Source organism: Anastrepha obliqua, chromosome 1, assembly GCF_027943255.1.
Source record: "Anastrepha obliqua isolate idAnaObli1 chromosome 1, idAnaObli1_1.0, whole genome shotgun sequence".
Lineage (NCBI taxonomy): Eukaryota > Metazoa > Arthropoda > Insecta > Diptera > Tephritidae > Anastrepha > Anastrepha obliqua.
The window spans coordinates 76,863,543-76,890,787 of record NC_072892.1 but is presented as its reverse complement, the minus strand read 5'-3'; the positions used below and the strand labels follow the sequence as shown (position 1 = coordinate 76,890,787).

The window sequence follows — 27,245 nt, the reverse complement described above, 5'->3', positions numbered from 1 at the left end:
CGGTAGGATATGTACGCTCCTCAATCGTCGTTCGATGGTGTTGATACTCCCTTTTTAGCAAGAATTGTGCGTACTTGGCGTAGTCGCAAAGAAGAGTCCCGCTTAAAAAGTTGGACGATCACTTTATCCTGCTTTTTTGTCGTCACTCGCTTCAAACCGCACTCGGAAAAGTCATCAACACTTTTGTACACTTTATACCGTTGACTCCACATTACAAAAAACTTTTTTCATTTTTTAATCATTTTTTCAGCCGCGGCGTATATTAAGATAATTTCGGCTCTTTCGAATGCGTGCATAAAAATACCGCCTCGAAACGCTTCGTTCTTCCCCTTTCTCTCAACTCAAATCCAGCAATAAATTAAGGAGTGCCAGTTTTTAGTTGCCACTGAATACAGAACCTTTTATTATTAAATCATGTATATAGTCAATATTGTTTTTGTTTGTGGAGATTTAGAGTTACGCATTCTACATTTATTTTCATTTCCACCACTAAAAATAATGTTGTTAATGAAAACTTATCAAGCTCTTGATTATTTTTGAAAACTCTGGGTAAAATATGCGAAACGAGCTTGAAGCAAAGCAAAATACAGCCTTTCTTGAAATTAAACTTTTGGTAATGCCTTCAGCTAAGTTTATTCGTTTTTTTCCGTGCTCATAAATATGAACTTATCATTTTATTATGAATTCGTGTTATTAAAAAATAAATATTTAAAAAAACATTATAGAAAAATTCCTTTTATTTTGTAATGTTTTTGTTTTGGCTTCGCTAAATTGAAATCTTGTTGACCCCGTACGTTTACGTATCATCCGAATTCCACTGTACATCATATTTTATCACACTATGATTTCAGCAAAAATACGAGGAAAACATCTAAAGAAATTTGTATCGATCTGCTCCAAGCATATGAAATATAATACATTACATTTTATTTTACCAGTAAGTATAAAGTTTATTGTAAAAAGGAATATTATCTCGAAATTGTACACTATTAAATAACAAAATTTTGCTTAAAACTGAATATAGATAGTACATATATAAATGCACATTTATTGTTTCACATAACTTTCATTTACAAAGCTCATCGTTTATTACTCATATTTGTTTGCATAAAAACATTCGAATGCGTTTGATGTAAAAATGATGTCCGTGTAATTGATTATTCCCTTACAACAAATATTTAATATATATTAGTATGCCTGAAATTGTGTTGTATATGAATAAAAATTATTTATTATAGGAAGCATAATCTTCATAAAAATCACTGTTTATAGAAAATGTATTATTGTTGTTGTACAAATTTTACTCTTACGAATTCATGTCCTGGTGCAGAAATAAAAGTGAGTTATAGTAAAATCCAGAAGTGTTGATCACAAGTGTACAAATGCGGAATAATTTTGGACTTTACATTGGCATATGTTCGTATTGTTCCGTTGTTAATATTTGCATACTTGCTGGGGAAACATAATTATTTTAATTTCTTTTACGCTATGGTACAATGCATACAATCAATTAAATGAACTGTTTTTATTGCAGTTGCATTGAGAGTTTTAAATTAAAACAAAAGGCTTATAGAAACATACATTCGTATTTGATATCAATTTCAATACATAATAAATAATACTGTAAAAAAGTGCATTCCTGAAAATTAACGAAGTCGAGCAAGGACAGCTTCTTTTCTTTTTTTAGAATATGACATATTAAATGTTACATATGAGACCTGGTCTATGTATACTAATTCAGAGTATATTTGTACCTACATATAGATTTGTATTTGTTTAGAATATTTAATTATAATTAGGCCATCAATTTAATCTTTTTGATTTATGAGCGTTGCTTACAAGATTCATTTTAAAATAGTGTTGGGCATTTTTATGCCTGGCATGGCACAGTAGTCCTAAAATTAGAAAGAAAAAAAGTTTTATAAAACATATTATATTAATATTATGTATAGGCAAAATAACACGTCTTTATAAACGGACTAAAAAAGTCTAATTTTTCCTAGACTTATAGGATTAGACTTAAGGGGGTCTTCTGGTCTCCAGCGAAAAAAAAATCGATTTTTTTTTTTGCATAATTTTGTTGTATGTGTATGCGAGAATACGCCACAGAAAGGATTTTTTGAAAATCGCATTTTTTCACATTTTTCTGGGCACCGAAGTGTACCCTCCTCCGGCCGTTTTATCATAAACTTTATCTTTAAACGCTTTTCCCCGAAAATCGTGTTTTTTAAGCATTTTGGTCACACTTTTCATAGTAGTTATACTCCGATTTCAATGGTTTTGGTCTTAAAAGGTTCGGAAAACTTACCGCTAAGTTTCCCCGTGTACGATTTTTGAAATTTTTTTTCATTCCATTTTTATAACCTTTTAAAGTTCAAAAAATGAGCAAAAAAAATTTTTTTTGCAAATTGTTGCATAACTTTTGAAAAAAATTAAAAAAAAAAAAAATCTGTCACGGGAAAACTTAACCAGGGCAACTCTGAAGACAACGCATATCTAATTTTTGCTTTCTGATTACCCAGGTGGAAAAACCGTGACCAAAATGGAGACGTGTTTCGTTTGGAGGTGGACGTCTTCAGCGCCATTTCCAGGTCGCGGGTGTTAATTTTTTTCAAAGTCAAAACCATTTTTTAAAAGCCAAGACATGTACCTTTAAAATAAAAAAAATTTTTTTTTAAATATTCACAGGATTTGTCACAATCAATCCCCAAAAAAACCTTTCATTTCAGGGCCTCGAGACCAGAAGACCCCCTTAAGAAGTTTTGATTTAAAATTTTTTACAATATTCATTATAAACAAACATTTAAAATGAAAAACGTGTGGCACATGTGATAAATAAGGCGTCTTCTTTTCACCAAGCGTTAGCAAGCGGCGAATCGATGAATCAACTGGTATAAATGAACATATGTGGGCAAGGCGGGAATAGAAAAATTAAAAAAGACCCACGGATTAGTGCGCCAGCTTTGACAAAAGAGGTTGAGAAAGTACTTGGTAAGTCATGTAATCCTGAAACAATAAGAAGAATTCTGAGCAAAGCTGATTTCCATGGTCATACACCTCGAAACAAACCGTTTGTTAATGAGCGTAACAGAAGATTAAGGGTGGAGTTTGCCGAAAACCATGTTAATAAAGATCAAACATTTTGGAATGACGTTATTTTCGCCGACGAAAGCAAATTCAACCTCTTTGGTTCCGATGGAAAGTCTTTCGTTTGGCGTAAGCACAACACGGAGCTGGACCCGAAGAATCTGCGTGAGGGCCATGTAATGGTTTGGGGCTGCATGTCAACAGCTGGTGTCGAAAACTTGGTTTTTATCGACGAAATTATGGATAAAACAGTTTATTTGAATTTATTAAAAAATAATTTACTCCAAAGTGCTGAAAAATTAGGCATTCGGGACAGGTTCAGGTTCTATCAGGACAATGATCCGAAGCATAAGTCGGAATTAGTGCAACGGTGGATTATATGGAATTGCCCTCATGTGGTAAAAACGCCAGCACAATCACCTGATCTCAATGTAATTGAGAATTTATGGAATATTCTGGATCAAAAAATTAGAAAACATAACATAAGCAACAAACAAGATCTAAAAACGGCATTGCAAGTGGAGTGGGAGAAAATATCTCCTGAATACACTGGAAAACTTGTTAGCTCCATGCAATCCCGCTTAAAAGCTGTATTAACAAAAAGGCTACCCTACAAAATATTAGATTAGTAAAAACTTAATAAATTAAAAAAAAAAAATCATGTTTTTTCTAGTTTGGTTAAGCACACGAAATAAGGTGTGACGTGGATTTACTTATAATTTTGATTACGCTGTAAATATATTACTTAAGAAGAAAGAATTTAAGTTTATTTATGTATGTTTGTAACAAGAAATAATTTATCTTTGAATGTACGTTTAAGTTTTTTTTCTAAATAAAGTTTATACAAAAATATTAAACTTTTTTATTTTGATAAACGGGCACACGAAATAAGCTGTGAGCCACTGTACTTATACAAATATGTCCATAGATATATTATATACATATGTAATTGGCGCTTACACCCTTTGATAGATGTTTGGCCGAGCTCCTCCTTATAATTGTGGTGTGCGTCTTATGTTCTTCCACAGTTGTATGCCGCGTTATATGGCTTGAATCTTGAATAAAAGAATTCAAATCATAGTTGGTGAAATTGTTGTCAGTTACATCTAATGGAGTTTTTAATGAATTATATGCTACTTAAATACTACTGCATGCGAACCCCGTTTGATATTTAAGTGGAGTTTCTGAAGTAAAGAGTATTTCAAATGACGCGCCTAGATTTTGTTTTAAAATAAAACATTTAAACATTTAGATATTTTCAGGTTTCACAATTTTTATTAAAAATATTTAAAATGACTATTATATGTAAAATACTACACAATTGAAATGCTCTCCATGAGCACGTCTACAAGTAAAACCCACTGAAAAACAAAAAGCCACGAATTTCGAGATGTGTTGGTCTTAAAGATTGTCCATAATAAGTCTCAATAACGCGGTGTTCTATGGTGTAATATTGTGCATCTGTTTGCATGACATAAAAAAAGTTACCGTCTTTTCTTTCCAGCAGCTCAACTCAAGTATATTTTGTGCAGTTGCTTTCCTCGTAATTCGTTAGCTGGGGTTTGAGCATTATTCGAAATTTTCTATCTCATCGGTAAGTTGCTTAAAAGCAACCGAAAATTTCTACTGAAATCTCAGATAAACAAGAAAGCGAGTTGATGGTAAAAAGGTAAATACAGTCGAACCTCAATAAGTCGAACTTCGATATCTCGAATATTTGATATCTCGAATCAAATTGCTTGGCAATGGCGTTTAGAGTGAGAATTGTGTGTAATTTTTAATTGATAACTCGAACTTCTATTACTCGAATATCTTGATAACTCGAACAGAATATTTGGCGCCAGATTTGATAAGTCGAATTTCCGGGGGAAACCCCTTATCACGTGTTGCTTATTTTATAGCAAACAGATGTCAGCAGTTTGATCGCTGCACTGTTTAAGTCCACAGGTATTTTATTTGTAGTTCTTACGCGAAAATAAACTCTGTTGACATGTCATCAAAACGTTGTTTAAAAACTTTATCTATTGATGACAAATTTAAACTAATAAAGGAAGTAGAAATGGGTGCGCGAAAAAAAGATGTAGCTGTAAAGTATGCTATTCCGGCAAATACAGTGTCAACTATTTTAAAAAATAAACAAACGGTTATTACTGCAATCGAAAGTGGTGGTGCAAGTGGGAGTTCAAAGAGCCTAAAAAAGCCAACATACGTAAATGTGGACAAAGCAGTTTTAGAATGGTTTAAATCGGCAAGAACACGGAATTTGCCTATATCCGGAGGATTACTTAAAGAAAAAGCATTGGAACTTAGTCAAAAATTAGAACAACCGAATTTCAAGGCAAGCACTGGTTGGCTCGATAATTGGAAACGAAGGTATGTACATTCATAAAATAAATGTGCAAGCTGGCGCATAAAGTTATTTTTTTTCTAAGATCTGGTATATTACATGTCATAAAAAGGCGTATGGTGAGAGTAATGATGTAAGCAAAGAAGACTGTATGAAATGGCAACGTGATGTTTTACCTCATTTATTAGAAGGTTATCAAGCACGGGACGTATTCAATGCAGACGAGACGGGCTTATTCTTTAAATGTCTTTCAGATGACACCTTGACTTTTAAAAACCAGAAATGCCATGGAGGAAAGCACAGTAAACAGAGAGTTACGTTGATGATTGCCGCAAACATGGATGGGTCAGAAAAATTGAAATTACTCTTGATAGGTAAAAGTAATCAACCCCGCTGTTTTAGAGGTGTTAAATGGTTACCTCTCTACGCAAATTCAAAGGCGTGGATGACAGGAGCCTTTTTTGAAGAATGGCTTCTTAACTTAGACAAACAATTTGGAAAAGCCGGAAGAAATATTCTACTTTTTATTGACAACTGCCCAGCCCATCCTAAAGACATCCAACAGAGATTAAAGTTTATAAAACTTGCATTTTTCCCCCTGAATATGACATCAAAATTACAACCACTCGATCAAGGTGTCATACAAAATTTAAAATGTCATTATCGTCGCAGAATTTTAAAAAATACTATAAAATGCTTTGAAGTAAACAAAAATCTTAACATTACATTAATGGACTGTGTTGATGAAATAACTAACTAATAACTAATAAATAATCGATGTTAAGTCTGAAATCATCTCTAATTGTTTTAGAAAAGCCGGCTTCGGTTAATATTCTGAATGGGAGGAAGAAGATGACATTCCTTTGGTTTTCATAAGCGAACGCATAAAAGAAAGGAGTAAGGAAGAAATTCAACTGCAGAATGAATATGAAGCTTGGCATAATATTAAAGGTACAGATTTTATGGATGACGATATTGTTACTTCAGAGTTTCCCACAGATTAAGATATTGTGGAGCTATTGGGATCTAAATCCGAATCTGAGCATGATAGCGAAAGTGATATAGAAGATGATTTGCAAGATGATATGCTGCAACCAGTTTCAAACGAGCTAGTTGCAAATTCGTTCAAGATTTTGCGGTCATATTTAAAAACCAATGAGCATACAACCGATTCTCTGTACAATGGTTTAAATAATATTCAAGCTTTTTTTGAGGATCATAATAAAAAATCCTCTCGTCAATCCCAAATAACTGACTTTTTTACTTTAAACGAATGAAAGCTATACATCTATTCATACAATGTTCTTAATTATGTATATGTAATTTTAAAATATACACCTGCAATATTATATAGCAACTATACATAATTTTAAGCATGTACTGTTTTATCAATAAAATTGTTTGCTAACTCTTGAGTTTTATGGATTGTTTTATTTTTCCATCAGGTTTTATTTTGTTTATGGATTTTTATGTGTGTATGTACATATGTATATTATATTTGATAACTCGAAATCTTGATAGCTCGATTTTTTTTTGTGGCATGTCATAGTTCGACTTATCGAAGTTCGACTGTATTTCCATGGCTTTTCAAGGGAGATTTAAATATTTCATTACAATTTTTCATCTATATACATACATAAGTACAAGTTGCACGTTTGCTGGAAAAATGTGATAATTTGAACAGATAAATCGAGACAAGCATGCTGAGATGACTGCCTAAACATGTCTTTAAAGCCATTGCTCCCGATAATTAGGGTTTTTAAGCAAACGATGATGTGTAAATTGCAATCAAAAAACCGTTCATACGAAGTAATTTCATGAGTTTAAAAATCTATGATTGAAAAACATGCAACTTATACTCCATTAGCCCGATTAGCCGAAGCCGAACGTGTAAATAAAATGTTAGAAACGGGTGGATTTCTGCCATGAAAAAGCTTTTCATAAAATTTCATCTATCATTCGTAGAGGGCATAAAGCTATAGATTCTACCATTTACAGGGCCACGTTAAGTCTCGCCACTTTATTATTAAACACGACCTCACCCAATATAAGGGGCACATTCCCCCTACGCTTAACAAACTGCGCGAAGAAAGACAGGTCAAAGTTAGAGATATACCATAGCCAATGATTTATTTATTTATGCTGGAATTAGAGTTAAAATCCTGGCATAAGGATTGACATTTGTTTTACTTTTCTAACTTCTGCGGCCGCTGTAGCCGAATGGGTTGTTGCGTACGTTCGGTTCTTCGTGCATGAGACATCAAAATTACATAGAAGAAAAGTTTTTTCTAATACGGTCGCCCCTCGGCAGGCAATGGCAAACTTCCGAGTGTATTTCTGCCCTCATAAAACACCATTTGCCGTTCGTAGTCGCCTTAAAACTGTATGCCCCTCCAATTGTAGAACAACATGAAGACGAACACCACAAACAGGAGGAGGAGCTCCGCCAAACACGCAACAGTCCATTATTTATTTAAATTTCTTCGAGGCAAACGTATTTTCACACCTCAAAATTTTAATGTTTGTTTGGGCTTAACTCGGGAAGCAAGATCTGCACTGTCAAAAGACAAGCGGATCTTGCTGTCCCTGTCACTTCAGGTGACACGGGAACTCCGGGAGGAGAAACACCCACAGCAACGTTGGCAGCAGCGGACCACATGGTTTAGCCAATGGATAAGATAATTTCATATGCCGATGATATTGTTAAAGCAATCTCGGGGAAACACCTTCCGACATTATGCGATCTTCAACAAAGATCCCTTAACAGACTATCACTTTGGTGTAAAAGTCGGGGACTTGAAGTAAATCCGGAAAAAATGGATCTGATACTATTTAGCAGAAAACATAAAACACTTGCTTAAACACATATTCCTAAGAGGGAAACCACTAAGAGTAACAGAAAAGGCGAAATATCTGGGACTTGTACTGGATAGGAAGCTAAATTGGGGGCTCACGGCCGCAGATAGAGTACGCAAATCTATGATGACGATGAGGGCTAATTGGAAAGAAATGGGGATTGGAACTCAGAATGATACACTGGCTATACACAGCAGTGGTTAGGTCTATTCTCTACTATGGTATTGTAATATGGTGGAATGCCCTTGAGAAGGGGGTGAGCATCAAAAAACTTGACAAGGTTCAGAGACTAGCATCTGTTCTCATAACTGGCACGATGTCAACCACACCATCGAAAGCATTATATGCGACATTAAACTTCCTGCCGGTAAATTACAGGCAAAATATATCGCTCGTCACACGGCAATAAGGCTGAACACTTAAAGTGGTCAAATAAGAGCTACGATCACGGGAAAATCCTAGCTGGCACTTCGGAGATTCCCGGATTGGTGGACTATGCACTCCCGCCCACACTCGCCATTAGTACGTTCACGACCTTCCTACCCTCAAGGGAAGAGTGGGAACGGGACGATGTAAGACAGGGCGAGTCTATCCATGTATTCACAGATGGCTCAAAGCACCTGGGGATCTCCTTCAGTTTTTGGCTCCCCGACTACTGTAGTGTCTTTCAGACCGAACTGATGGCAATAACGAAACCCGCGGCACTGCTACAGTGTGATGCGATATCCGGAAATGACATCTATATTTTCACTTACAGCCAGGTGGCGTTGAAATCCCTTACAAAACAGTCGACAACCTCCAAGGTAGCCATGAAATGCCGCACATCTCTTAACGAGATGGATGAGTCATTTCGCCTAAGGATAATATGGGTTCCTGGCCATTGCGATATTGATGGTAACTGTAGAGCCGATGAGCCAGCGAGACTCGGCACCAACATAGACAATGACATAGGCATACCCTTACAAACATGTAAGCTACTTATCCTTGAAGAAATCGTAAGGAAAGCAAACGAATGATGGCGTAATGAAGCCACCTGTAAAATCGTCCATCAACTGTGGCCGACTCTTAGTGTAGTCATAACGGGATATTGTCTAATAGATAGGCACGCCCAAAGGATGGGTGTGCAAGCACATGACTTCTGTAGAAGTTGTCTTGATGAGGAAGAGGAAGAGACAATTTTACACTTTCTTTGCCATTGTCCAGCTCTATCCAGACGGAGATTTGCTATTCTAGGTAGACAATTTTTTAACGAATTGGAAGATTTCAGTTCCGCAGAAATAGGAGGTATTCTAAAATTGTTTAAAAGCACACACTGGTTTTAGGAGAAATAGGGAAAGCTCCCCACACGACATCACAATGGGCTATGAGCTTGAGTGTGTTCCACAGGACAATTGCTTGGGCTTAACTCGCTTGTCTGGCAACGGTGTTACACAAAACGATAATAGTTAGTTTGGAGTTCATAAAAAGCAACGGAACATTTTAAAGGACGAATTCGCATTATTAATCAAAAGCCTGGGCCGTAAGCATGAATAAACGCCTCGCCAGTCGCGTATTGGTCGCTCGAGGAAGCCAATAGAACGTGAATGAGCCCAAATCATTCGAAAAGTTAAGATGGAGTTAAACCTCCCTCCCACACTAATATATGGAAATATCAAGGATGATTTTGGTAAGGAATCACATTCCAAAACAGTTTGAAGAGTGTTGCACGAGGTGCGGGTAAACTGAAAATAGCAAACACATTCACTTTTTAGCGACCGCCGTGGCCAAATGGGTTGGTGCGTGACTACCATTCGGAATTCAGAGAGAGAACGTCGGTTCGAATCTCGGTGAAAGATGAAAAATTAAGAACACGTTTTTTCTAATAGCGGTCGCCCCTCGGCAGGCAATGGCAAACCTCCGAGTGTATTTCTGCCATGAAAAATCTCCTCATAAAAAAATATCTGCCGCTCGGAGTCGGCTTGAAACACATATGTGGAACAACATCAAGACGCACACCACAAATCAGTCGACTACAAGCCAGTCGGATTTGCAAAAAGTATTAAAATCATAATCAGAAAATATTAGGGAAGAAACTGCAAAAAAATTAATAGCTCAACGCAGAATCGCTGAAATGCCGTCCTCAAACAAAAAGGCATGCTAACAAAATATTAAGTTAAGTTATATTTACATATTAGTTTTATTGCCAATACCTTTGCCTCTATGAAAGCGACCAGTTTTAAGTTATTTAATTTATATAGATAGAATAAATAAAGTTCATACTAATATTTTCTTTTATATAATATAAATAGTCAATAAATGAGGAAATGTGAGAAAAATATGTATCGATGCTACAATCACAGTCAAAATGATGTAGCAATAAAAAAAAAAAAATTAAAATCTTGTAATAAATTATAATACCCCAACAATTTTTTTTTTTATTTTTATTTAATATCATATTTATGTATTTTTATAAAAGTCACAAATAAGGTTTTAGTTAACAATTTACGTTTTTATGAAATAATAGATTAATTCGTCCCCTTAGTATTAAAATAGCCTATACATTTTTTGATGTTTTGAGAAAATGAATTTCAAACTTTTTGTCGAAAGTAGCTCTCACTCAAATCTCGTTATGTCTGTAAATATTTGTTATTTTTTGACTGACGTTTTGACCCACTTTGTGGAACTAGAATTTGACAAAATTATGACTATATATAAAATCGACGATGGAGAATCCAAAAATTCAATAAAAAAATAATATAATAGCCTATGAGCACATAGGCTATTGTTATACTAAGGGGACGAATTGAAAATAATTATTGCCCGAAATCGAATGCCTTCATTGCAATTTGAAATGCGACTCCCCTCTCTGCGAGTCCCCCGTACTGTTTACCATATTATTGAGCGTTATTAAAGAACTGGAAATTTAACTTTTGCTGAATGTAATATGGCATAAGTATGTGGATATTTCAAAGGAAAATTTGCTGCAAAGAGCCACACAATTAAACATTCCGGAAAATTCGCTTCTATCAGGGTAACGACTCAAAGCATAAAACCGTGATTGTACGCAATCGCCAGATTTGAATGATATCAAGAGCCTGTGGTCGGTTATTAGGTTCGAAAATAAACTAACTTCGAAAAGGAGTTACAAGAGGAATGGTAAAAATGTTCTCATATTAAATATATGTATGTATTATAAGTATTTACCTTATTTTCTTGATAAAGCATCATTTATTTTGTCCAATCCATTGTCAAGCCCTGCTTTTAGCCCGTCCCTTATTTTGCTTGCAGTGTCATTTTCTTGCTCATGATAATAAACAAAGTACACTATTACGCCGACTATTAGAAAAACCACAAAAAATGCGCTTAGAATTGATATTAGAACACTGAGCGCGCAATTGAAGCAGCTGCAAAGGAAAATAAATGTACACTTGTGTAAATTAATATGGGCAACCCGTTGGTAGATGTATACATATATGTATATTAATAAAATTTTCAGTAAATTTCTTTGATCTATTGTAGAAGCGCAATTATATTCCGATAAAAATTAATAATTTTCGCTTTACCATAATTTTGTCTTACACTGTTAAAATGCAGTGCTGCCTAATTTCAGGTATAAAATTTTGATAAGAACATAAAGCAAGTAACATCTTTTTAATCACCAGAACAGGATAAAAATTGTTGAAAATTGTAAAATTTATAAAACGGGAGTGGCTGAAAAGCAATTTTCCCTAGTGCAGCAAAGTAATCAATTGCAATTTATGTGATGAAAGACAATACTGACAATTTTCTATAAGGTTTTTCCGTTAGTGTGGGGAGTATGTGAACAATAACAATTCCCCTTCGGTTTTACTTTCCCGTAAACTAAGAGCTCTAATTCATTCATTCCGAAACACACATACATATGTATGTTTTTATAATATTGCTTAGCCCAAAACTTAACTAAAGACTTAAGTGTAGTGGTTCTTATAAATATAAGGGTGGTAAGTATGTGTAAATGTAAAGTTAATGTTAGTTTATCTTGGGTGGTACAAAAGTAAGTATAATTTGGATTCGTTTGGCAATTCCATGTTTTAAATTCATTATTTTAGATGTAAGTTCTTGATAAATTGTACGTACATAAGAGTTAAAAATGTTCGATACGATCTCGATCCCCTATGGAACGACAGTCCGATCAAGGAGATGTCAAATTGGACAGGCTGACTTAAACATTCAACTAAGGCAGCGCTGAGTTTCTCAACTGCCGCCTCAATACCCTGTTATTTTCGAAGTCTTGGTGGCGTTAGGCCAAAGCCCTGCAACGGCCCCCTAAACTTTTGCCAGTCTGTTTTTCTGGGGTTTCTAGAGGGCAATGACATTTGTGCCTCTTCGTCACACTGAAACTCAATATAACTGTGGTCCGAGCACGAATCTTCGGCAAGGACTCTCCAGTTCCTGATTGACCACCCAAGCTTTGAATTTGATAAGGTGAGATCAATCACCTCCTGCCTTTCATCAGTAACAAACGTAGGCTGTCTGCCATTGTTGTGTATGTTTAGGCAGAGGCGTCCCTGGAGGACGTAGCGCCCATGGCAGCGAAATATTAATAACGCCAAAGTGCAAAATCTTTCTACACCCATTGTAGCTCTTAAATAAGACAGTATAAGTTTTAACTTGCTGAAGGATCTCTCGCAGCTAGCAATGGAAACTGCTATTGTCAGTATAATTTGAATGCCGACGCGAAGATTCGGGAACACGCTTTCATTTTCGAACCGAACAATGAATTTGACGAGTGTTTCTGAACTTGAAATGGTGTTTTTTCGGCTCGTGAGCAACATCCTGCATTCAAGTATTTCTTCGTAAAGTTCATTTCCATCAATATCACTCACGTAGAATTGACCTAACTCGTTGCACTATTTTTTGAGATCGTATTCTTTTTCCTGATAAATAAGATCTTTAAGGGGGAAGGTCCTTCGCTTCCCACCTCGGTGTTTTCTCTCGATCCCACATACTGCTTTCTCCGTCGCGCTAGGGCCGCTCCAAGCTGTTCGCACTCTCTTTTCATATGAAAGAAAAACTTAAACCAGGAGATCTTACTGGATATCTCAATATCTTTAACAGGGTTCAACATGCAGTATGCATAACCCAGGCGAATGACCACACGGAATCCGTACTCAATTTTATAAAGAGATACAAGGCTATCTTTCCGTCTAGGGAAGAGTGGAACCCTAACCCAACATGGCTAAATGATGACTCACAAAAATGATACAGAGATGCTTCCAAAACGTTCCAAGGAGTAGGAGCAGGATAATCGGATCTAGAGCACACAAATCTCTAACTTTAAGTACAGATACCACGATTTTCCATGCGGAGCTCTTCGCCATAATGGAAACTGTAAGAATCATATCCAAAAGCCAATCGGTTCTCAAAGCCTTGAATAGCTTTACATTCAAGTCAAAAGTCCTAATAGAGCAACAATGCACTTAACAAACTGGGCACACATAATCAAGTCTCCCTGATTTTGGTACCTGGACATGAGCAACATGAAGAAAAGGAGAAAGAAAACTTGTATGCCAAAAGAGGAACAGAAGGGCTATTTATTGACCTAACCCCATTTTTCGGCTTTAACAAAAATAAACCAAAAAATGGATCCAAACTAAAATCAGGGAACACTGGAACGGCACAAGCGGCCTTAATCACTCCAAAAAGTTTTTGAACTTCAATGCCAACAGAGCAAAATCTGTTCTAACCCTAGATAAAAATGGCCTCAGATTACTCTGTGGAGCACTTATAGGTCTCTTTGCCTGTAATAAACACTTTAACACAATAGGGTTATCTAGTACAAGATCATGCAGGTTCTGCTGTGATGAAGAGGAGTTTATGGAACACTTAATTACCAACTGTGAGGCCACAGGAGGCACAGAATCCTGGGCTTGTGCCTACTAGAGGAGGAAGACCTACAGTTGCTCCCTCCTAAGGAACTGGTGCGATTCCTCGGTATACTAAATAATTATAATTAAGTAAATAGAGGCGCACAATAAATCAATGTGGTCGCAGTGCATAAAGCCTAATCTGTACAACCATTACCATGTAGTGGCAACATAGGGAAGTATTAGGCATCGTACAAAGAAGTGCTAACCAATGCGGTGTGACATGATACTATTACTTTTATATTCACAAAAAGTGTTGCCGATCCACAAAGTCCCCACAACTTAAAACCACTTCCTTTCTGATTACAAATTATGTACATATATATGTACATATGTATGTATGTACATATAACCGTTCAATATGGTTTGAGAACTTAGCATTTAAATTTGAAATTTAAAAAATTTTAACACATTCTAGCATAATTCTTTCCAATAATTCTTCGCCACTTTCGTTAAGATATGGAACTCTAAATTTTCTTTTTACCCTAAAAAATCTCACTATTTTAAAACTTATGCCATTAACTTTTATGTAGTGGTTATGTTTCATCTGAGCGGCGACATATCTACTCACACCACATAAAAGTAAGTACATATCTGCGCAGTTTAGTAGATTTGCTCATGTTTGTATTTGCGTCATCTTGATTGTATTATGCGAAGTATTATATTTGGGTATTGCTGGCGCCAAGGAACACATAAATATGAAATTGTTAGTGTATGCTAATGCTTAACATTAACATAGCTTCTACAGAAATTTATTCAATGAGGTCACAAATGTATTACAAACTCTCATGCAATGGGTGTACAAAACACTTGGGAAAAGAATGCCTCTCAAATGCGAATAAACAGATATGTACACTCTTTTCATTTATATGTGTACATACATTGTATAAATCCTTATAGTGCGACAGAGGGGTTGTTCTAATTTGCTTTACATATATATTTAACACACATTATTTTTATACCCGCGCCCACTTGAACACAAGAATACTGCCATTTTGTTTACATAACGGTTGTATGTAACATCATATGAATATAGTATAGGGTGATTTTTAAGAGCTAAAGGAAAGTTTTTCAAAAAAACACACGTAAAATTCAGAAAAATGCATGAAATTTTTATTTAAATCGATAGGACAGTCCATATAATTTAATGTTTGAAGATTATTTCATGCAAATGTTGACCGCGACTGCGCTTCAAATGGCCCATCCGCTTAGTCCAATTTGTCCAATTTTGGCGTACTCTTTCCAATGTTTCGGCCGGTATCTCACAAATAAATGCTTTAATGTTGCCTTCCAATGCGTCAATTGAAGCAGGCTTGTCTGAATAGTCATGAGCTTTAACAAAGCTCCACAAAAAATAATCTAAAGGGGTAATATCGCACGATCTGGGTGACCAATTGACAGGCCCCGAACGTGAAATAAAATGTTCACCGAACTCGCCTCTCAACAAGTTCTTTGTTACGCGTGCTGTGTGGCATGTGGCACCGTCTTGCTGAAACCACATGTCATGCAAGTCAAGCTCTTGCATTTTGGGCAAAAAAAAAGTTGGATATCATTTCACGGTAACGCTCACCATTCACAGTTACGTTACGATTCGCAGCATCTTTGAAGAAGTACGGTGCAATGCTACCTCCAGCCCATAAACCGCACCAAACTGTGACCTTTCTGGATACACGGGGTAGCTCTTGCAATTCTTCTGGCTGATCTTCACACCAAAATCGACAATTCTGCTTATTTACATACCCATTGATCCAAAAATGAGCTTCGTCGCTGAACACATTTTTTCGATAAAAAAGTGGGTCTTAAACTTTCTTAACAGAACACGCATTTTTATAATAACATTCAATGATTTGCAAGCGTTGATCGTTTGTAAGACGATTAAAGGTTAAATTGTAGACCAAAATGAAGATGTTTGACAGTGAAACAAAACACGAGACGTGCGTCAGCTGTTTAAACCAACTGTTTAAAAAGATATTAGCTAAAAAATTACCCTTTATATGTGACTATATTAACTTATTTTAAATTTCAATCTTAATATTAAAATATTTTGAAATGCAATTCTGCAACAATGTTTAAGTTCTTATTTCTGAATGCAACCATGTGTAACATTTTCCCTTTGTAATGTTAGATACAAGGCTCGTTTGCAAAGTCCGTTCAAAAATAAAAACTACTTACATACGTAATTGTTTGGGGTAAACCTTTTTTATTTTTCTACATTGCCTCCTTTAAGCTTATCTACTTCGTCTACAACTCTGTTCTACTTTGTATACCCCTTCCGACTAAAAGGATTTGTCCATGTCTGAAAAATAGTAATTTCTTTAAATTGGAGAACAAACAGTAGTCCGATGGATCCGAGGGAGCCAAGTCTGGAAAAAAGAGTGACGCGAAACGAGTTGGAACCCTATTTCCATTAATTTTGCGACAATAACTGCTTTGGCGTGAGCTGAAAAACTTCTTCGATTAAACGGATGCCGAGCACAAATAAATATGTATATACATACGTATTTATGTATATATGTATGTATATTGACAATGCATGTGTTTGGCATCTACATATTTGTGCCTAGTTACCGAGTTCTTTATACATGCATATACTACATTTCACGGTATTGTTGTTTGTAAAGCTTTAATTTAGTAATTTGCTACGATTTTTTTCAGGGTTTAGAAAGATGAATATTCTAAATCCAAAAGGTAGTGGTTTGACAAACAATTGTGATAACCAAAATCATACAGAAGTAAAATACAACTTAACGTAGTATTTTCAACCCATTATGGAAAGAATAATGAGATGGCGCCTATCATGGTACCGTTACTTTGCTCTCAGCGAATTTGACTATGAGTTGAATTGTTTAGCACCAGTATGGCCAGATTACCATTTTCGTAACTTGAGTTAGCATTTTTTTAGTCTCGGAGTTTTAGTTCTTTCTTCATGACATTTTTCTAGCCTGTTCTAATTAAAAGTAATATATACATTTTTTAAAAATTAGTTATAATTCACTTAGTTTTATTTAGCTTTACTTTTTTTAACATCTGGTCGCATTGCCCACGATTGCAGTTGCTGTTGGTTTTCTTCTGCTTTCAGCAGTCAACTCTCTCTCTCTCGCTACTGCAGTGTTGCCTAGCTTTGCATATAAAAACGCACTAAAATGCCCATTTAAAGAAAATAAAATACCAAATATTAATTGAATTACTTAAAGAACTTTATATGCGTGACAAATTGTATTTAAAATGTGCGTTTTTTTTAATAAATAAATATTTTATTGATATGTACAATTAAATTTATGAGTTTTTTTGTTAAAAGAAACTCTTTTGTTAGGGGAACAACTTATTCGCTATATTTCATGTTATGTAACAAAATACTCTTTCTCTCTCTCTCTTTCAAAGGTACTCTTTTTGTAAAAATGTCGTTATGGTTTTTTCAGTAGCCAATTCTAATAATCCATCTAGGTAGGAATTTCGGATATTGCTTGTGTCATATCGTCCCAAGTCCAATGAAGTCCTTTATTCGTTGGACGTTTTATGTGTTGCTTATTGGGCATTTACAATTATTTAGGGAACAATTTTGTTCTTATCTTCATAAAATTATTTGTTTTATTAAGTTTTTTTTAATTTTTGTGAAAAAATATGTAAAATCTGTAATATTATATTTAAAATGTACATTTACTTAATCAAACATCATACACGCTAAGCTCTTGGTATGGATGTATTTAATTGTAGCGCTCCATAAAATTATCACGATAATTTTGATGCATTCGACGAGTCCTTTTGGAATTATTTGTCTAAAATTTGTTTTTTCTAATTTTACCATTTTGATAGATGTTTTTCGCCTAAAGCCATTAGAGTGTTTTGAAGCCATAGTTGGAATATAGATGCCTCCTAAGGTCTTCACGGTCAAAAGTTCTCATTATCACATTATTTTATAGTGTGAAATTCTATAACTAAGTTTCTATAAATAATTTTTTTAAAGCTCTTTTGTTACAGTTAGTGTTTTTTATCCAGTACTAAATACAAGCCAAATCCACAAAAATGTTTAGCCCATTTGAATAAAAAAAAAAATAATTACATACGCTTGAAATTAAAATTGTTAACTACGAGACCTTTGGTTGGACATGTGAGCTTAAAATTAGTTATTTATGCAGCTTTATTAATTTGTATCTATTGAATTACTTGTGCACTTAATACTGAAAATTTACTGAACCAAAATTTTTTAATCCGACGACTACTTAATAATAAGTTTAATATACAATGCATAGTTTTTTTTATCCACCCAACCTTTATTCCACTTGGGTATATGAAAGTAATTTTTCTTTAAACTTATTTAGTTGATTTTACGGAAAAATTGGCCAAAAATATTCGTTATGGGTAGATACCAATCGACCCATTTTTGAACCAGTATTAATACTCCAAAAACGGAGAGTAATTCTTTAAAACCGTTCAAAAGATATTAATAAAAAAAAAAAAAAAACGATTGCGTAAATGTAGTATTTTGTGTCACTATCAGCTTGAACATTAACTCAAGAACGAGATTATACTCGTATATATACTATAGGTATATATAATTGGCACGTACACCCGTTTGGGTGATTGGCCGAGCTCCTCCTCCTATTTGTGGTATGCGTCTTGATGTTGTTCCACAAATACAGTTTCAAGCCGACTCCGAACGGCAGATATTTTTATGAGGAGCTTTTTCATGGCAGAAATACACTCGGAGGTTTGGCATTGCCTGCCGAGGGTCGACAGCTATTAGAAAAATGTTTTTCTTAATTTTCGTGTTTCACCGAGTTTCTAACCGACGTTCTCTCTGTGAATTCCGAATGGTAATCACGCACCAACCCATTCGGCTACGGCGGCCAAGAATGAGATTACAACATGGTGAAATAATTTGTAGAGGTGGGGCCAAGATCAAACCGTTAACCGGCTCTCAGCGATTTCGAGAGAATAAGCTGATTGGCTGACGTAGCTGGGGACATCATAGAGGTTTGTTTACGAAAAAACTGAGATTGTGTTAGTGATATAAGAAAAAAGGCCTCTTATCCAAGCGTTAGCAAGCGGCGAATAGATGAAGCTACTGGCATGAATAAATATATCTTGGCGGCGCTGAAATAGAGCTGCCTAAAATTAAATTAGCCACCAGTTTTATGAAGCATAACCATACTTGGCGAGTCTTGCACGATAACTTTGTTGTTGCTTTTGCATGCAAATTTCACGTCAAGCGAGCCGAGCAGGGAAGTGGCAAATAGAAGAGGTCTAAAATCAACATAGCCAGTTAGATCTTTGCCGTCTGAGCAACGGCTGATTTGTTTGTTTGTTTACAATTCTTTATTATCTTATAAAATATATACATTTTTGTCTAATAAATCTTATAAGTGCACTTACATACATACAAGAGTTCAAATAAGATAAAAGTTAGCTTTCGGTAAACACATTGGGATGTGAGTAACCCCATATTTGGGTGTAGTTCGTTTATTTCTGGCACTTGGAAATATACCGTTAGCTGTATTTTGGCAAAGACGATTTTAATCTTCGAATTCATGCAGTAAGTCCTCAGTTGCTGCGCACCGAATTTATGGAGATGAAAAAAAAAATAATTGCGTGAAATTTACCCAGTGTGTAGTTCGCGTACGTTTTTTTGCATATAAGTCACCATATACTGATAAGTTTATGAGTTTGTCATCATCCCAATCAGATCAAAATTTATCGACCTCACTTTCTTTACGAGGCCGACATGGAATTACAAAAAAGAAAAAAAATCACCTTTCAAAGGTAAGTGTACGCCCCATATTGAAAAGTTTTGACTATTTACTTATGTATATATTTTTCAAGTTTATACAAAAATATAGTTCATACTATTGCAAAAACCATATAATGCAAGTAACTAACTAACTAATAATTCACTAACTAATTTTTATGAGTTTGCTATTTTTTCGTATTCTTACTACTTAATTTTTAGTTTATACTATATATCTAATTAGTTTTCTGAAGCACAAGATAGTTTCCCCGATATATTTCTTTTTCCTTTAGAGCGCAAAGCTTATTTCTAATAAAATTTTTCTTTATGTTAATAAAATCCAAGCATGATATTGTATTATGTGATATCTTTGAATAAATTCAATAAAACGATTCATTTTAAATTTATTTAATCTAAATACTTACAAAAAAAGCTATAAATAAAAACTTCAACTCTGTTTGTGGAAAAAAGGTGTGTCTATCGAAGGCTAATGACAGAGTGTTCGAAAAATATAACAGTGATAATGGCAATTCCTTGTATAGTTATGTAATATTGGATTCTAAATGCTGTAGGACGCATTAAGCATCAATTAAATATATGTATAAGATAATAAATGGTAACTTACGTAAATAAAATAATTATACAGAAATTACTTCAATATCGCATGTTTTAAACCAAAAAAGATATTTCCACTTCTGTTAGGAAAACGGGTAATTTTATAAGTTGTATATCTTTAAGAAGTTTATTAAAAAAAGGGTGGTGCGAAGACATTGGAACTACAACATGTGAATGAGAACTACTTTTAAATTGTTCGACGTGTAGATTGAACTTCGTAAGTATTAACTCCTTATAAAAACAATTTCAGAACTGTAGTACAAGTACAAGTTTATCATGGGAAGAATATTAGCATTATAAAAAGATCCACAGAGTGCGCCAAACAACTAACGTTGCATATTCTTCGAATGAGACACTTCTGCAAACCTAATTTTAGTAGTATATGCACTACCCCAGTAGATTTTACTATATTGTAATTTAGATTGTAAGCCCATAGTACACCATTTTCAGTACACTGCTTGAACACAATTTTCTAAGGCGATGGAATGAACGTAGATACCATACAAGGTAAAGTCCAAAATAAACAAGTCTGGCGTCAGAAAAATGTTTTTGATGGCGACATCTTTTTAATGATTTAAGAAATTGGAAGTTCCATTCCTAACTGACTTCCAGTGAAAGCTTGGTGACATTTGGTTCAGTGGAAGCAAAGTAGTGTCAGTATGTTTGTGTCATCGGTACAAAAATAAGTTTCCAACAAAGAGCTGTCAAATTTAGTTTTAAAATCGGTAAAACGTTTACCGAAACATTTGAATTGATGAAAAAAGATTAAAGCGATGATTGTCCGTCTCGTACCAGAGTTCATGAGTGGTTTACACGTTTCGGAAATGGTTGTGAGGACATAAATGTCAATGAACATACGGGCCGCCCAAAATCAGTAATTACCGAAAACTCCATCGAAATTGTTCGTAAATTTGTCAAAAACTGTAATCATCGTTGAAATTCATGGAATCGGAGTTGAATATCTCCAAAACATTGATATATCGCACTCATGAACTCATCATTTGGGCTTACGAAAGGTCTGTGAACGTTTCATTCCGCACAAGTCAACTGAGGACCAAACATTTCTCAGAATTCAACATTGTGTTTCCAACATTAACCTGAAACTAAGCGTCAAAGTGCCGAATGGAAGACCCCAGATGAGTCACCACCCAAAAAATTGCGTTTGAAGAAATGAAAAATCAAGTCGATGCTATAATTTTATTATTTAGTAAAAATAATATAGAGTGTTTATAAGTGAATATTGTTACTTTTCTGTGTTTGTATTTAAGTAAATCAAGTGTCTGTAATAGGGCATTTTTTAAGCTTATGCAAAAAAGAAGTATTTTTAAAGTTAAATATTGTTATTAATTCTTAATGCTAATTTATAAGAAGTACTATAAATCAAAAGGCTGATGTAGTGACTAGATTTTTGTGTTATAATTTTTAAATTCGGTCCACGCTTTAGACATTATAAATAACTATATCGTGGTAGCAATGGAAAGCCAACCCGAAAATATTATTTTATCCCGATTTTGACGTTATTATAATTCGATGTAGCCGGCTGCACGCACCAAAAAATGCGTCGTTATATTCCTCATGCGTCGTTACTATAAATTATGTTATGTTGTGTTGTGTTGCGTTGCGTTGCGTTTTGTTATATTTTGGTTTGTGTGCGTGTGTGCGTTATTATGTTTATATACATAACAATGATGTGTTTATATATACACATAATAGAAAAAGTCTGCGTTCACCTATGCAAATATTCTTTGCATTAGAAAAAGTTCAAAACAATAAATATTTCAGAAATTTTTTTTAATGAGTTTTATTTAGTTCACTTAACCGTAACTATCACACATATTTCGCTACCAATAACAAAATCAAATTTAAAATGAGATCACATAAAATTAAAAAGGCCATTCAAACTAAACGGAAAAAGTCTGCGTTCACTTCAATAATAATAAAATAAAAGGCTTAAGATCATAGAAATGTTTTAAAATTAATAGCTAGTTGCTTTTTATGACTTCTAGAAGGCGTCTTTTCATTGATCCAACTAGTTTGGCTGTTATTTCTGGACTTATGGCTTCCCATTCCTCTTTAAGCGCGTTCTTAAGCATTTCCTTGCTACGCTCTCGTATTTTTTTTTTCTAGAACGTCCCATAAGTGCTCAATGGGGTTAAGGTCAGGTGATTGTGGGGGTGTGCGAAGTTGTTTTGGAACATTATACAACAACCACAACCTAAAAATCTCTGCTGTGTGTTTCGGGTCGTTGTCCTGTTGGAAAACAAATCTTTCACCGAGTCCCAGTTTGATGGCACTTTCTCTCAAATTCGTTTTTAAAATATCGAGATAATCATGTCTGTTCATTATCGACTCAATAAACTGTATATTTCCAACGCCCGAACTAGCCATACACCCCCATATCATGGCACCTCCTCCCCCATGCTTTACCGTAGGTACCAGATTTTGCTTTCCAAGTGCCGTTCTGTTTTTCCTCCAAATAATTTTACGACCTTTTATCCCGAAAATGCAAAACTTGCTCTCATCTGAAAAAATCACACTATTCCAAAACACAGGTGGCTTGTTTACGTATTCCTTGGCGAAAGCCATCCGCTTAAGTCGATTTACTCGTGATATGAAGGGTTTTTTTCGGGCCACTCTGCCGTGAAATCCGATTCTTTTGAGAATTTTTCTTACTGTATCTGGATGTACTTTCTTTTGGTATTTTACTTCTATGTCTTTTGAAATTTGGTTTGCTGTTACTCGTGAATTAGACTTCACAAGACTAGTTATGTTGCGTTCTTCTCTTTCCGTCAGTTTTTTTGGACGCCCAGAACGAGGCTTAGACTCCAAACAATTCGTTTGCTTGAAGTTGTTTATCACTCTTTGGACCGAGGAGTATTGCCTCCCAACAATTTTCGCGATTTCACGATAGCTCTTCCTATTTTGCCACAAACTTACAATGATTTTCCTTTCACCAATATCTATTTCTTTTCGCCTTTGGTCCATAGTAACAAAAAATGTATTTCTAATATCAATTTTTCCCTCTTTAGATTTGTTCTTAACCGCGTCAACTACATGAATGATTTAAAATTAAATTTAACGTAATTGCCATGCAAATAATCGTCACTATTCGAAATGAACGCACACTTTTTCTGCTCAGCCTATTTAAGTAACTGTACTACAATCCCGTTATCTGAACACGACGGCTCAAACTCCAAAAAAGTTTGTTCATACCCTCTACGAATAATTTTCTTTGAAATAAGTGAAAAGAAATAACTGAGAGTTTTAAGATAAACACGTTAAATTATTTTAATACTTTATAACAGTGGGTGAACGCAGACTTTTTCTACCGTGTGTATATATATTATTGTTATTATGTTTATATAAAAATAAATATAATAATGATTTTTATATATGTTATTATTATGTGTATGTACAAATAAATATATCAATAATATTTATATAATGGGTTATTTGTATATATAAAAAACGAGGTTGTCTGTAAAGTCGGTTTACTGAAAATAGTTTAACGTGACAACGTCATAAGAAAATACATACTGATGGAATGGTTGCATTTTTCAAAAATTTTAATTTTATTTGTTTGATAGATATTTTGAATGGATATAGAGAAGGAGGTAAATGGAATCGCAATGGAATTGAACAAGTTACATTTACACAAACGTGAAAAATGTCGAAACATTTATCAAATTCACGAAAGATATGTTCAATTTCGATTGTGCATCAGACGTTAATAAGTCAACAACACTAAGAGGCAACATCAACGATTTGCCTTTTTCAAGACACATTACACTCGAAACACTCCCTTTTATTTTCTATCATATCATATCGGAGAGAATGGATTCGTACATTTGATATGTCCATATGATTTGTATGTATCTTCATTACAATTGTCAAACGCGCGAAATTGTATATATGCATGTTTATATGTATTGGCATAGGACATATGTATATTAGACCATGAAAATTGCACCAACGTATATGTATGTATGCATATTTATATACATATATTAGTATACAACGTATCTTATAAGGTATGTGATAAATATTACCATATATTTTTCCTTCATATATAATAATAAATTAATAATAAAAACATTAAAACAACAGGCATTATTAACAACTAGTCGTAACTAATTATAAATTCGGTATATATAAATATATCATTATTTATATTTCTATCGAATTTCGTCCCGCACAATTATTTTGCACGGTATTACAAATGTTTAGAAGAACATTTGTAATAATAGAATTTTAATAAAATTCGTAGTTCTATTGAGTAAAAATGGCTTTAACTTAAATCTTGAATTAATAAGTGAAGATTGTTACTTTTCTGCTAATATTAAAACAAGAAATTATTTCAGTTAATCCAAGATTTTATTTTGTGCATTAATTACTAAATTTAAAACTGATCGCTGGTACTGTGCTTTGCTAAGCCTCCTCTGGACACTTCATACATCCATGGTAAGGTGGGCTCATTGGGAACAAGTTCTGCCAACTGTTTTATAATGAGGTCTGCAATGTAATCGATTGCGTCGGGACTATCCAATAATTCTCTGTAACTCTTTAGCAAACGTCAGCTCTTTGCAAAACATGAGTTCCGTTTAAATAACCACATCATAAGAAATAAAGCTTTGTAAATTCTCCATCTCGATCTCGGATTGCGTCAAATACTCTATCATGTCCTGACTTAAGCGGTATGTATTCCATGTCGTACTATCATAGTCCTGAACATACCGATGAAAACTCTTGAGCGAGTTGTTGCTCGTAAGCAGACTATTTTGAAAATGATATGTTTTTTCTACAAATTTTACTTTTCCTACACTTTTACTTAAAATTTCTAGAGTTAGCATCCCGTGTTTTGCTAAGGGAGCCGATTTGTCAAAAGAGAACGAGAAAGCTGCTTACTGAGCAAACCTTTTATCACTGAATCATGATTGATATCCATGTTTTGTTTGAAGTGTTTCAATATCATGCCCGTAAATTAAATAATTGCCCGCGTTTCACATATTTACATTCTGAGTTAACTTACCAACACGCTACATTTCCTGCCAAACATTTACACATTTTGAAAGGTAGGTACTTAATCTTAATGAATACAAAACAATCCGCTCGTCAAATGCCCGGTTCTCACTTTATTCTTTCAAGCTATACAAACGGGAAATTGAAACTAATAATAACTTGCTAAACGAACAACCAGCCACCCAACACAACCTACATTTCAAATGTATTACAACTCGTCTCCACGGGCAACTGTTTATATCTTCATACTTAAAAAATATATTGCCATTGGCTAACTCTACACGCTCAATATATGTATGTATGAATATTGTAATATTTGGATTGATGAAAAAAAGTCGATATCATGGATAATGTTCGTGTCAGTATTTCCATAATTTTTGTGCTACATGGTTCAAAGTTTGAACAATGAAACAGGAAAATTCAAAAAGATTTTAATGTAGGTGTGTATGAATTCAAGTACCGCCAATTCCTCTAGAAGAGCCATGAAACAATAATAAAATGTGATGTAAGATGCCTAATTTTAACCCTGCGTCGGTCATCTTCAGCTACGTAAATGTCCGCGATGTCTTCTTGGAAAAGCTACCTTTTACTTCAGTGCAAATTTTAAAGAAAAAATAATCAAAAGCATATAAACGAAAACGTTTGCTAAATAACAGGTAATACCGGTGTGCTACAAAACACAGCAAAAGAGGGCATTCAGTTTATTCATGGCCCAAAAGACAAAATGAAAAAAAAGTATTGGGTAAAATTGTACTGCACTTCATTGAAACCAGACGAAAAAGTTGCGTGTATCACTTTTCGGCAAGGGATTTCGAGATCGGGCCAGTTCGAAAGATAGCGAAGTTGTCTAGTGATCATCTTCCGAAGCCTATCGAAATCTTGCAATGCTGAAATGAGCACAAGAAGGCCCATTCTTTTGCTTCTCCGCAAATATTTTTTTACGGTTTACATCGAGACGGGATAAACTTATGTCTCTTTTTCCCTTACTTCCAAATTGCATAAATGGACTAAATAGCATCCTAGGTTAGATTCTCTTCTTCTTAATATAATTGGCGCGATAACCGCTTACGCGATTTTGGCCGAGTTTAATAAAGCGCGCCAGTCGTTTCTTTCTCGTGAAGCCTAGTCCTTCTCCACCTGATCTTTCCAACGCAGGGAGGCCTTCCCCTTCCTCTGCTACCACCAGCTGGTACCGCATCAAATACTTTCAGAGCTGGAGCATTTGTATCCATTCGGACGACATGATCCAGTCAGCGTAGCCGCTGAATCTTTATTCGCTGCGCTATGTCTATGTCGTCGAAAAGCTCATACAGCTCATCGTTCCATCGCCTTCGATATTCGCCGCTGCCAACGTATAAAGGTCCAAAAATCTTGCGCAGAATCTTTCTCTCAGACACTCCAAGCGTCACTTCATCGGATGTTGTCATCGTTCTGCGCCATACGTTAGGACGGGCATGATGAGAGTCTTGTAGAGTGTTAGTTTTGTTCGTCGAGAGAGGACTTTACTGCTCAGTTGCCTACTTAGTCCAAAATAGTACTTGTTGGCAAGAGAGATTCTACGTTGGATTTCAAGGCTGACATTGTTATCGGTGTTAATGCTGGTTCCTAAATACACGAAGTTTTTTACAACCTCGAAATTATAACTGTTTGTTTGAAAACAGGAGGTACTTCGTTTTGTCCTCGTTCACCACCAAACCCATTCGCTTTGCCT

General features: G+C 34.8%; 1 long non-coding RNA gene across 1 annotated transcript; it reads right to left on the bottom strand.

The window, feature by feature from the left end:
• Positions 1 to 1,837: 1,837 nt before the first annotated feature.
• LOC129242047 (uncharacterized) lies at positions 1,838 to 25,702 on the bottom strand. Its single transcript, XR_008582167.1, has 3 exons — positions 25,545 to 25,702; positions 11,474 to 11,673; positions 1,838 to 1,895 (listed from the first exon to the last, which is right to left on the bottom strand). It is a non-coding gene; the product is annotated as an uncharacterized LOC129242047 (long non-coding RNA).
• Positions 25,703 to 27,245: the final 1,543 nt, after the last annotated feature.